The sequence below is a fragment of the Petaurus breviceps genome, unplaced genomic scaffold, assembly GCF_028583685.1.
Source record: "Petaurus breviceps papuanus isolate PSGF00001 unplaced genomic scaffold, PetGlider_PUasm1.0 90822, whole genome shotgun sequence".
In the NCBI taxonomy this organism is placed as follows: Eukaryota; Metazoa; Chordata; class Mammalia; order Diprotodontia; family Petauridae; genus Petaurus; species Petaurus breviceps.
The window spans coordinates 6,289,747-6,301,295 of NW_027187351.1; the positions used below are offsets into that span (position 1 = coordinate 6,289,747).

General features: G+C 36.8%; 1 long non-coding RNA gene across 1 annotated transcript in view; it reads right to left on the bottom strand.

The window, feature by feature from the left end:
* The window catches only part of LOC138148014 (uncharacterized), a 55,544-nt gene continuing 43,995 nt past the window's right edge, over positions 1–11,549 (bottom strand). Inside the window, exon 3 of the long non-coding RNA XR_011164960.1 lies at positions 1–8,007. This is a non-coding gene — a long non-coding RNA (uncharacterized lncRNA). The remainder of the gene's footprint in view (positions 8,008–11,549) is intronic.

The window sequence follows — 11,549 nt, forward strand, 5'->3', positions numbered from 1 at the left end:
TCATTAGTATTTGTATATATTGCCAACAAAATACAGCAACAAGAGATAGAAAAAGAAAACTCATTTAAAATAACTGTAGATAATATAAAATATTTGGGAATCTACCTGCTAAGACAAACCAAGGGATTATATGAACACAATTACAAAACTCTTTTCACACAAATAAAGACAACTAAACACTTGTAAAATTATCAATTACTCATGGGTAGGACTGAGCCAGTATAATAAAAATGACAATTCTTTCTAATTTACCTATTCATTTCTATACCAATCAAAACTACTGAAGAATCATTTTATAGAGCTAGAAAAGCAGAACAAATGATCAAGGATATAAAAGGAACCAATGATAAAAAAAATATGTAAGGGAAGGTGGCTTAGTAAATCCAGATTTCAAACTATATTACAAAGGAATCATCAAAAAAATCTGGTACTGGCTAAGAAATAGAGTGGTGGAACAGTGGAATAGATTAGATATACAATACATAGTAGTGAATGACCATAGTAATAGAGTGTTTGAGAAACCCAGTGATGTAAGTTTTGGGGATAAGCACTCACCATTTGACAAAAATTGCTGGGAAATCTGGAAAGCAATTTAGCAGAAACTAAGCATACACCAGCATATCTCATACCATATACCAAGATAAGGTCAAAATGGATAAATGATGATATCCTAAGTAAATTAGGGGAGCATGGAAAAATACACCTGTCAGAGCTACAAATAAGGGGAAAAAATATGACCAAACAAGAGATAGAGAGTATTAAGGAGAATAAAATAGAAAATTTTGATTATGGGAAATTAAAAAAGATTTTGCACAAACAAAACTAATACAGTCAAAATTAGAGGGAAAACAGGAAACTGGGGGGAAAGTGCAACAAGTTTTTCTGATAAAGGCCTCATTTCTCAAATATATAGGGAACTGAGCCAAATTTATAAAAATAAGAGTCATTCCCTAGTTGATAAATGGTCAAATGTTATCAATAGGCAGTATTCAGAAGAAAATCTCAAGGCTTTCAATAGTCTCATGAAAAAAAAAATGCTCTAAATCACTACTGATTAGAGAAAGGCAAATTAAAACAACTCTGAGATACCACCTCACACCTATCAGATTAGCAAACATTACAGAAAAGGAAAATGACAAATGCTGGAAGGGATATGGAAAAAATCAGGACATTCATGCATTTTTAGTGGAATTGTGAACTAGTCCAACCATTTTGGAGAACAATTTGGAACTATGCCCAAAGGCATAAAATTGTACATACCCTCTGACCTAGCAATACCACCACTAGGTCTATATCCCAAAGAGGTCAAAGAAAAGGGGAAAGGACCCATTTGTACAAAAATATTTATAGCAGCTCTTTTTTTGTGGTAGAAAAGAGTTGGAAATTGGAGGGGATGCCCATCAATTGGGGAATAGCTGATGAAGTTGTGGAATATGATTGTGATGGAATACTATTGTGCTACATGAAATGATAAGCAGGATGGTTTCAGAAAAACCTGAGAAGACTTATATGAACTGATGGAAAGTGAAGTGAGTAGAACCAGGAGAACATTACACAGTAACAGCATCATTATAAGGATGATCAGTTATGAAAGACTTAGCTACTCTGAACAAGACAACCATCCAAAACAATTCCAAAGGACCAATGATGGAAAATGCCATCCATCTCCAGAAAGAACAGACTCCAAGTGTAGATTGAAGCATATTTTTCCTCATATATACCTATTTTTATATTTAGTATTTTAGAAGGAAAATATGATTAGCACTGACATTTTTCTCAGAGGATTAATAATTTACATTGTATTCAAGATTCCACCGAACAGTTGAAAAAATAGTATGCTACTCAACAGAGCTGTAGGTAACTAGGTCCTGAGCAGTACAAACATTGAATCCCCAGAAATGGTCTCATTATTTGAATTTGCACTGAATTTCCACAGCACAGTGAATTTCTATTTTACACAATTATAATTTTGAATAGTTTGAATTTAAATATGTATACCTTTCAGGGGATTCATTATTCACACTAATCAGGACCCAGCTATAACAAAAAAGACATTGGAATCAGAAGGCATAAGTCTGAATCTTAGTGTGACCTTTGACAAAAGTCCAAGTTTTCTGGATCTCACTTTTCTCCTTTATAAAATAAAGGCATAAAGCATACTTTTTCAAACTTTATTTGTATTGTTTTATTTTCCAACATGACTAATATGGAAATATGTTTGGCATGATATCATATGTATAATCAAAATCAAAGTGCTTGCCTTCTCAAGGAGGGAGAAGTTACCCAAGGGAAAGAAAGAATTTGGAACTCAAAGTTTTTTTTAAATGATTGTTTAAAATTCTTTTACATGTAATTGGAAAATATTTAATGAAATGAAAAATGTTATTGAGAAATGTTTAACAAAATAAATAAAAACACACACAAAAACTTAATGCTTAGGTAAATTGAACAATTTATATCATCAGACTCTGAAGCAAACAAAAAAACCCAATGCTATAAAGAGAACTTTCCAAGAAACCATTGAAATGTTGCTTTGGTTGCTGGAATGCAAAGCTGAGCAGGCTCTTCCCAAGTCAAAAATTCTGAAAAGATATTCCCTGAGTTGAATAAACTGATGAGAGGCCAAAGAGACTGAGATCAGATCAAGAAAAGCACAGGCTGGCATCCTCCAGAGGAATCTCAGGATTCCTAGCTGGATAAGGAAAGGTGTCTGCAAGGCCATTTAGCTCTTCTTTCCTTGTTGGGAGGGAGAAGAGGAGAATTTCTACTGTTTTTGGAGATCAGCCTGCTCAAAAAACTCAGAGGTCACCATATGCAGCTGTGGTAACCCACAATACTCAGGGCATGTGACAGTTCAGTGGCTTGGGTTCCTATTATCACTGACACCTTCCTCTTTTAGACAGACGCCTAATGACTGGGCAGGCTAAGTGAAAGCTGGGCTCCCTGCTGACTGTGTACAATCAGCCTGGTGTTCTAGGCAGCTGAAAGAACAGAGAGGGGCTTCCCAGATATGTGTGTAGGGCCCACTTGGCTCTGCAGGAGGGGAAGCTAAAAGATCTAATGAGGAGTAAAGAGTTTCCTCAAGTTGGCAATAATAATGGCCTGAATGCTTAGGCAGTAGAATCTGATATCTCCCCTTTGTCAGTCCTCTGCTTCCCACACAGTGACACTTTAGGCTCTGGCTACAGTTAACTAAATATGGTGGGGTAGAGTATAAGTCAGCTATATAAGTCTACTTTTATACATTAAAAATTTAGGATTGAAACTGATCTCCCTGCATAGGCTCTCCCAAAGGTCTCACTAAGAAGCAAACCCCAGATCTAAGCAAAGAAAAAAATTATAAATGTTGAATCCAGGATCGATTTTTTTTCTTTTAGATACTGATCATCAATAGACCCATCATTATCCTAGAGCCAGAGATAATGCTATCCCAGAGTGGAGAAATTTCCCAGAAGATGAGGAAGAACCCCTCCCCACAAGAAGGTTGTGGGTCAGAAAGACTTTCCTCCTGTAAATGAAAGAAACTCAACTTCCTTAGTCTGCAATGTAAGTGGCTGCTAATAAATACAGATCATCTCAGCTGGGGTTTCTTTCTTCCTTCCTCTCTCCCTCCCACCTTCATGCTGCTCATTAGCCCAATAACAGCTGCTGTAGCAACAGGTTCAGGGGAAGTCCCAGTGCCCTTCAGCTATAGCAGCTGAGATCCTCCCTCATAGGGTTCAGCTGTTGGCACACCTGGAGTTGAAAATATATTCCAACTTTGAAAAAGTTATTTTTCCAACCTTAAAAGGTTGATTTATATGCCAGGAATATAGTACAAACAATCACAGTCAAATTGACTGTTGGGATGGCCAAATCAATCTCTGTTTTATTGATATTTTTCTTGTTTTGATAATATCTGACATTTATAGAGAGTTTTAGAATTCAAAAAGAGTTTTATATCCCTTATCTCATTTAAGCACCACATTAACCCTATGAAGTAGATAATAGGGCTATCATTATCCCCATTTTACAGATGAGGAAAGTGAGGTTTGGGGGAGATTAAGTGATTTGCCCATGGTTACCCAGCTAACACCTGTCAAGGGTAGAATTTGAACCCAAGTCTTCCTGACTCCACCTTCAACTTTATGTTCAGTGTACTGGTCTGCTTTTTTTCACCTGTACACTTTTCTTTTCCTTTAGAGATCCAGTTGTAAAACATTTACCAGCATACTCCTAGGTGTAACCATTTGTGCTCCTTGACCATGAGTGTAACTTGACCATATAGATTTTTGACACACCCTTCCTTCCATTTGTTAGTTCTGGTAACTTCTGATCATTCTCTGCATGTGTCACTTCATATATATTCCATGGTCATGTATTGTCTGTGTAAGGGCTTTCTACACTGGCGTTATGATAACCTATCGATAAATATACCTCATGTGTACAGGGGAAGGAGGAAGATCTTGTCAACTTCATTTACTATAATATTTGATTAAAGGCCTTGTTTTGAATTAATGTGTTTGTTGACAGACTAGTAAAAGTAAGCAACTCAATGGGGACTCACTTCTGAGTAGGCACTAGCCAGCAGAGTTTCTCCATCCTGGATTAACTTTTGGAAGAGACCCATGTCTGAGGGATGTCCCAAGTGCTATAATAATAACTTACATTCATATAGAATTTTGAAGTTCATAATGAACTTTTCTCATAACAACTGACATTGTTACTGATGAGGAACAACTACGATGTTACTGATGAGGAAACTGAGGCTCATGGTGATCTAGTAATGTGATCAGGGTTATACAACTATGGAAAACTCTACTCTCAATTTTGATTCTTAAGACACTGTGGTACTCCATGATTTGTAATCATGTAACATCACCAGTAGAATATTGGCATTTAAAAGTAGGTTTTGTTATATGGAGATGTTTGGGATCATTGAAATCACTGTGCTGTTTCCTATATCCAATCCCTCCCTTCTTTTGTTTTCCTACTATTCAGTTCTGATAATTTATCTTCAATATCTATCCATTATATGTGTGTGTGTGTGTGTTTAGACTATCTCAGCTGCATTTCATAGACAATAGGCATTCTTTTGCTTGTCCTCCTACCTGCCTACTGATTCTCAGTCTCCTTGCATCTTCATCCATTTCATACCTACTATTTGGAGATAACCTCAGGCTCTGTACCAGTCACTTCTTTTCTCTCTATATACTTTCTCACTTGATGAGCTCATCATTTCCCATGGGTTCAATTTTCATCCCTACACAGATGACTCCTTGGTTCATATATCTAGCTCTAGTCTCTCTCCTGAGCTCCAGCCTGCATCACCAGCTGCCTTTTGGACATTTTGAACTGAATTTCCTTTAAGCATCTCAAACTCAACACATTAGAAACAGAATTTGATCCCCACCCCCCTCTTTTACACTTTCCTTTTTCAGACAAGGGTACCACTATCCTTCTATTTTCACAATTTCTCTCATCCTCTAGTTCCCTGTCTACTTCACCAAAAATACTCAGTTGCCCAATCTTTTCATTTCTATCTCCACAAAATCTCTTGAAAATTGTACTCTACTCTGTTTCATGCAGCCACTACAATAGTTAGGCCCTCATCACCTTTCACTTAGACTGTTGGGGTAGCCTCTTAATTGCATTCCTTGCTTCAAGTCTCTCCTCTCTAATCTGTCCTCCATATAGCTGTTAAAGTGATTTTCATAAAGCACAGGTATGATTGTCCTCTCAGTAAACTCCCCTGATTACCTATGATTGCCTAGAATCACATATAACATCCTCCCTTTGTCATTTAAAGTTCTTCATGGGGGCGGCTAGATGGTGCAGTGAATAGAGCACTGGCCCTAGAGTCAGGAGGACCTGAGTTCAAATCCAGCCTCAGACACTTAACATTTACTAGCTGTGTGACCTTAAGTCATTTAATACCAATTGCCCTGCTTTCCCCCCTTCAAAAAACATTACTCCTCTTCATGAATTCTGTTTTAGAGATACAGCTGTTCAATTGTTTCAGTTGTATCTGACTCATAACCCCATGTGGGGTTTTCTTGGCAAAGATATTGTTCACCATTGTCAGCAAACGTTTGTTAAGTGCTTATTGACTTGTGAGGTTAGGCCTTGGGAATGAAAAACCTATACAAAGCATAGTCTTTGCCTTCAAAATGCTTGTTATTTAGTAGGAAAAGTAGGACACAAAGAAGTTAACCATACATCATAACATATACTAGGGACCAAAAAGACAAATAGACAATAAGGACTAGGGAAGTTAGAGGAAGGAGTAAACACTATGGTCAGAGATGATTGAGGAAGAGAGAGGTTTTTGAAAAAATTCCATGAATTATGTTTTAGATTGGTTGTTTGAGATGCCTACAGGACATCCAGATGGAGATGTGCCACAGGCAGTTGGCAATGTCAAGACCGTGGTTTATAAGAGATAATTTCTTGATAAACAGGAAGACTTTAGAAAAATCTGGAAAGACTTATATGAAGATGCAAAGTGAAGTGAAAAGAACCAGGAGAAGATTGTATACAGTAACAGCAATGTTGTACAATGAACAAGTTATTCTCAGCAATAGAGTGATCTAAGACAATTCCAAAGGATTCATGATAAAAAAATGCTATCCACCTCCAGAGAAAGAACTAATGGAGTCTGAATGCAGATTGAAGCATACTATTTTTCACTTTATTTTATAGGGTTTTTTTGTCCCTGTCTTCTTTCATAACTAATGGAAATATGTTTTGCATGATTGTGCCTACATAATTTATATCAAATTGCTTACCATCTCAGGGAGAGGGGAGGGGAAGGTGGAAGGGGTGAAAGGAGGGAGAGAACTCAAAGCTCCAAATTTAAAAAATGAATGTTAAAAAATGTTTTACATGTAATTAAAAAAAATAAAATATCATTCAAAAAAAGAGATAATTTCTAAGACTCCATCAAACTCTAACATTCTATGAGATAATAGAATAAAGGAGGGCATATGCTCAAGAAGAAGAATATGGATAAAGAGTCAAAGGCAAGAATTAGTATGGCCTTTTAGGGGGTTACAATGAGCAGGGTAGCTTGACCTGGAGTACAAGTGTGCCAACAAAGTTGAGAGCATGTTAAAGGGGTCTTGAATTTCAGGCATAGGAGTTTAGCTTTTATCCTATAAACAATGGGGAGACGTAGAGTGTGTTGATCAGGGAGCTGCCATCATGTGTAAGAAGTTGTTTTTAGCAATATTAATGAGATAATGTTGTATAGGATGAATCTAGTAGTAGAGAAAAGAATTGTAATAATCCAGGTCTGAGGTGATCTATAGAGAAGGAATGAAAAATAAAGGAAAGAATATAAAACAAAAGAATAGGTAGGACCTAATGACTAAGTGGAAGAGAGACAGCAAGACTAAGTTGGGTAACTAAGAGGTTTTAATCCTGAATGACTGGTAACCACATACAGAACTAGGAAAGTCAGGAATGGTTTGAGATGAATGAGGATTATTTCAGTTTTGGTTCTATGTTGATTGGTTGTTGTTACTGTAACATTTGTGCCAAGGACAATTGTAGCAAAAAAAAAAAAAAGGCTACATTCTAGAGAGTTACATTTCATGTTTCACATAGCTTGAGCCCTACCCAGAAAAATCTGGGAAGATCTTTCCACGGATAGCCCAGTAGGATGGAACTAACTTCCAATCACAAGCGTACTTACTAACATTGTAAAAGTAAGCCATGTTAAAAGTCAGGATGAATCATAGAGCCTTCATACAGTTTACAAGTGAGTCAAATCCATTTGTTTGTTTCTCAGTCCATAACCTGCTTGAGGCTTCTGTAGCATTTAACATTGTTAACTACAGCCTTGAAACTTTGTTTTTCTTGGCTTCTGTGATATAGTATCCCTTCTTTGTTTCATTCGTTGTTTCCTTTTCTTTCTTCAGCTTCACTTAAGTAGAATAGCATGGCCAAGCATACAACTGTGGAGATGAAGCTGAGGACATATTAGGAAGGGTCTTGAATGACAGGCATAAGAACTTGGATTTTGTCCTGTAAGTCAAGGGGAAACATTAAAGTCTTTAGCATAAATGTAAACATTTCTCTGATTCATTGTTTAACTTTGAAAATAGTGTTATTTAATTTAGTAATTCCATTTCAGGGTAAACTTAATTCACTATGCAGAGAAGAGTATAAACTCTTGATATATCTTTAGGTAATGATTCATGAATGTGGATGTTGAATATAATTTTAAATGCCTTAAGGAAAAATATTTCCTTAACATCTCTGTTAAATACTTGACTGCAACCTGCAGCAAGATATTCACTTTGTTTTTTATTGTTATTGCTACTTTTCGGGAAAAAATATGATTTTCTGAAAAAATATAATTTTCACATATATACACAATGTAGACATTGCCTTAGCGCCTCTTCTCTCCTCTCCTTTCCTCTTTCTTTCTCTTTTCTCCACACCCTCTCTTCTGCAAAAAAGGACAAGATACTCCATCTCTGTTCTGGATATTTTCTCTGACTGTCCCCCATGCCTGGAATGCTCTCCCTCCTCCATTCTGCTTACTGACCTCTCTAGCTTCTTTAAGTGCCAACTGAAATATCCACCTTCTACAACAAGTCTCCCTCAACTCCTCTTAATTCTAGTGCCTTCCTTCTGTTAATTATTTCCTATTTAACTTGTATATAACTTGCTTTGTATATATTTGTTTGCATGTTGTCTCCCTCTGTTAGATTTTAAGTTCCTTGAGTGCAGGAATTTTCCTCTTTTTGTGTTCCCAGTGCTTAATACAGTACCTAACACATAGTAGGAACTTAATAATTGTTGATTAATTGGAGATATCACTCACTCTTGGAACTTTAACAATTTATCACAATGCAGATGATTCTCGGATCTATAGGTCCAGCCCTCCTTCACTTTTGATCTCTGGGCCTGTGTTTTCAACTGCCTGCTGGGCCTCTCACTTGCTTATTCCCACCACCACAAATCAAGATGTCAAAAATTAAACTTTTTTGTTCCTTCGTCCTCCCCTTCAACCCTACCTATATAACTCCTATTACTTCCCCGTTTCTGTTCATGCTACTTTCACTCTTTCAAACGCATAGGTTAAAACACCCTGAGTCATCTTTGGCTACCCCTTACCCCTCCTCATGTCCATTCAGTTTCTGTCTTGGCAATTCTACTTCTAGTCTCTCACATCTGTTCCTTCTTTTCCATTCCTTCTGCCTCTGCTCCAGTTTAGGCCTTCATTATTATTCACCTAGACTGTTTCAATTGTGTCTTAATTGGTGTCCCCAATTTTAACATCTTTCCTCCAATCCATCCCAGACAACTGACACATTATTCATCTGAAAGCATAGTTCTGATCATGGCATGTATATATTCAAAACCCTGCAGCAGAGCACTATTGCCCCTAAAATCAAGTCAAAACACCTCAGGCTGATATTTGAAGCCTTTATGTGCTTTCCCTATCTTTCCTTTCTAGGTTCACCTCCTGTGGCTCCCCTATGTGTACCTTACATTCCAGCCAAACTGGTTAATTTGAGGTCTCCCAAATATTTCCTGTGCTTTTCTACCTTTGCTAATACTGTGTCATCTGCCTGAAATATCATGTTCCCTCCCATTGTCTGCTCATTCCTGCCTGTCAAAATACTAACTTTTTTTCAGTCTTAGCTTTAATGTCCTTTCAATTCATGAGATAGAAGGCATTAGGGTATAGGGAAGAGAAATTTGAATTTGAAGTCAAAGCATCTGGCTTCAAAATTTGCCTCTGCTCTTTGCTACCTATGTGACCTTGGTAAGACACTTTGTCCTCTCTAAACCTTTGTCCCTTCCTCATCTGTAAAATAGGAGGTTGGAATAGAGAAAGAACCTCTCAGGTCCCTTCAAGTCCTGAATCTATAAACCGTGATCAATCCCTCTCCCACTAGATATACAATCTTTTCTTCTGAAACACACAAAGCTCTTCTGGAATTTATAAGTTTCTTTCTTGTTTTACAGCTATTTGTATATCTTATCTCTCATACTAGATTATAAACTCCTTTAGGATGGGGACTATATCTTCTTTTTATTCCTCAGTCCTGCTTACCATCAAACCTTGAATGCAGTATGCACTCAATAAATCTTTGTTTGGTAAATAAAGAAATGCCCAGCCTAAAGCCTTATGAATCAAAAAGTAGGGTATATCAAATTAGAAACCAGGGCTGGAGGTAGGGTTGTGTCCAAAGGTTTTTGGTACCTAAAACATTTTAACATTTAAGATTTATTATTACATAGTAATACTGATAATAATAATTTACATAGCACTTTAAGACTCAAAATACTTTAATAAGGTATTTTATTAGCTCCTCACAACAACCTTGCAGAGAGTTGCTATTATCACTCCTATTTTACAGATCAGGAAACTGAGGCAAGAGAGGTTAAATGACTTTCCGGGGTCACACAATTAGTGAGTGTTTGAGTCAGGATTCAAACTCAAGTCAGCTAGATAGTGCAGTAGATGAAGTGCCAGAGTCAGAAAGACCTGAGTTCATAACCCTGCCTCAGACACTTCCTTAGCTTTCTAACCTTGATAAAATCAGTTAACTTCTTGAAGCCCCAGTTCCTTCATCAGTCAAATGAGGAGAGTAATAACATCTACTGCCCATGAGACTAAAATGAGAAAAAATATATACATAATACACACACATACATATATATATATACACACAAATATATGTGTATATGTGTGTGTGTGTTTGTGTATTTACACACAGTGCTTTGTAAACTTTAAAGTGCTATGTAGACTTTAATAATCAAGACCTAAAGTCAGGGAGATATTGGCCCTGGTCTGTTAGAGCAAGATTTGTCTTCAATTACTCCCTGTCTACTGGCTTCTCTGTTGCTGCCTAAAAACATATCCATGTCTCCTTCATCCTTAAAAAAAAAAAACCCTCACCTGATCTAGCCATCCACTCTATCTTTCATTCTGTATTCTTCCTCCCCTTATCAACTAAAAGGAGAAAATAATTTATAGTCAGTAGCTACACCTCCTCTCATTTCATTTTAAACATCAATTTCTGGCTTTTAATACCATCATTTAATTGATACTGACTTCTTGAAAGTTAACCAGTGAACCAGGAATGGTGGTAGACATCTGAAATCCCAACAAATTATAATTACAGAGGACTGGAGATGAATCACATGACCACTTCTGTCAGAAAGGTGATGGACTCAAAATATAGAGTGAGAGACATTTCTGGATACGACTAATGAACGAATTCACTTGACTATGCATAATTATTATGAGTCTTCTCTTCTCCTCTCTCTTCTTCTCTCTCATTTAATGTGGGAATGATGAGAGAGAGAAAAAAATATTCATTAACTGAAAAAAACAATTTCAGAAAGAATATTAGCTTCTTCAGGACAAGGACTGTTTCATGTTTGTCACCATAACTCCAGTGCCTAGAATAGTGCCTTGTACATAACTGGTGTTTATTTTTTTAATTTAAATACTTATAGGGAATCATGCTAGATTACTCAAAAAACAGATAAAGCATGTGATGGGGGAGGGGGAGGGGTTTATGGGCGATGCCATGGTTGCTTTG